Raw genomic sequence first — 2574 nt, 5'->3', positions numbered from 1 at the left:
GGGCTTTTCCTATTAAATACTTAGGTATGCCTGCCAGTTATGCTGGACTTAAATGCAGTGACTGGCTTTTTGTTGAGGCAAATTCATTAGTCATGGGGAATCCTAGATTACTGAGTCTCTATCCAGTGGGGGTAGACTTATTAAGGTTAATGCGGTACTATCTCACATCCCCTCATACTATATGTCCATGGCGTTGCTTAAAAAATCAACACTGAAAAAATGGGACAAGCCGAGAAGGAAATTCTTTTGGCATCGCAAGGGGAGAAGAGGTTACAATATGGTGAAATGGTCCCGTGTTTGTAGGTCTAAAGCAAAAGGGAGCCTGGGGGTTAAAGATCTGAGGAAGCAGAATATTAGCTTGTTAGCCAAATGGTGGTGGAAGTTGGAAAAGATGGAAGGATTGTGGCAAGATATTGTAAAAGGTAAGTACCTCAAAAGGACATCTGTAGCTAAAGTTAAACAGAAAGTTTCTGATTCCCCTTGTTGGAAAAATATTCTGAAAGTTAAAGAATATTAGATGGCTGGTAGAGGGGTGGTGCTTAAGAAAGGTAACATTGCTAGTCTCTGGCTAGATGATCTGGGTGAGAATTTTCTGTTGAAAGATAAATATCCCGATCTTTTTGAATTTTGCTTAGATAAGGATTGTACTGTAGACAAATTAGAAAGTATGAATCATCTTACCTCCTTTAGGAGGAGGTTATCTCCAGCTATGCTTCAAAAATGGGAAAATATGAAGCAATGGGTGTTGAATAAAATTTGTACAGATCAAAATGATGAGGTTTATTGGAGGTTGGATAACTCCAGAGATTATTCCACTAAATCTATGTATAGATGGCTGGAGAGAAATCTTGCAGGGGCTCATTATAAGTGGATTTGCAGGGCTAAAATTCCTCTGAAAATACAAATTTTCCTGTGGCAACTTTTCCAAAATTCTATTCTTACTAGAGATGATATGAAAAAAAGACAGTGGCAGGGAGATCCCAAATGTTCTTTTTGTAATGAGCTTGAATCGACACAGCATCTTTTCTTTGGATGTTCTGTGGCCAGGATTGTATGGAGAATAGTAGGTGCTGTTGTTGGTACTAGTTATGTTCCGAAAACAATCTGGCAGGTCTTTTCTTGGTTATATGCTTTTCGGCCAGGCTTTTGCGAAATATACACTGTTGGCTTAGCTGCAGTTTGTTGGTCCATTTGGTTGGCTCGGAATAGGGCTACCTTTGAGAAGAAATTTAATCAAAACTCCTTTTGAGATTGCTTTCACAACAAGTGCATTTATGGATTACTAGGCAGGTATGCAGAAACCAGAGGTGGCAGATAATATCAAGAAGGGAGCCCAACTGCTGAAGAAGAGTGCAGCTCAAATGCTACATCTATGCGAACCGCCGAGGGCAGAAGCAACCGAGCAGGCTGAGGGTGAAGAAATCTGGGATGAATGGTGATGCTGATTTGCGATGATGGTGACCTGTTGTCCATGGTGGTGCTCGAGGTTTTTTGTTCTGTTGGGCGTAAAACTTGTTTTCAGTTTGGTCTTTTGTGCTCTTTTTGGTGAGCCTGGTCTGGTGATAGATATGGTGGTATTGGTACTTGTATTCCTCGTAGTGTAGCTTTGGGTGATATTAGGTTTTCGTCCCGCAGTTCATGTTCCTGATGACAGGCGTGAATGACGGGTTTCCTGATATTGCTCCGAACTCGCTTTTTTCCTTTTCCCTCTTTTTTTCTGGCCCTAAGACATTGTATTTCCGTTATGAAAGTAATGGAAAGGGGAGAAAGCCCGGTTCAAAAAAAATAAGGAACAAAAATATATAAGTGAAACTTAATTTATACTTTCAATTCAAAAGATATAAAAGATTCAAACGCGAAAGCCAATAAAAATGGGGTGAGTCCCCCCGCACCTACCTGCCACAAATAGCATCTGAAATCTAAAGCTCAACTAGCATAACACATATACAATTGACAAGACACCTGTAGAATATTGAAATGCACGTATTAAGTAGGTATGCAATATAATGAACAATTATCATTTGTGCAAGAAGAACTTCAATACATATACTTCTCGTCTTACATTTCAATTTAGACATTACTCGGTTTCGGGGGGCCTCCCGCACCACACCTTATCTCCAACCTTGGTACCGAGTGAAGTGAAGGCCCAATATAAAGATAAGAAATAATGGACGCCACAGGCCAATCATCCCGGGCCAGTATTGGACGTTCAAAGGTGCAAATGTTCTTTTGGAGACAATAGCTTTCCGCTAAGAATGAGTATCAAGCATCACGGAATAGAACGTTTTTTAGCATAATACAATCAAAGTCGTTCATATACATGATCATACAATCACCCATATGAACATACGCACACATACCATTATGAGCACGTTAAAGAAACTGAGTTGGCACATCATCTTAAAACTGACGAAATCGTCAGACGCCTTCGAAATCGATGAAAACATCTCCTCCCACTAAATGCATATTGTCAAAAGGTCTGAAATAAATCTAAGAAATTACGAGCGCCAATGTCAAGTCTGCTACTTGCACTCTACTGAATATGCGCGGAGAGAACTACCAAAAAGAGAGTCT

Source organism: Hordeum vulgare, chromosome 3H (assembly GCF_904849725.1).
Source record: "Hordeum vulgare subsp. vulgare chromosome 3H, MorexV3_pseudomolecules_assembly, whole genome shotgun sequence".
NCBI lineage: Eukaryota > Viridiplantae > Streptophyta > Magnoliopsida > Poales > Poaceae > Hordeum > Hordeum vulgare.
Note: the sequence above shows the minus strand (reverse complement) of the source record.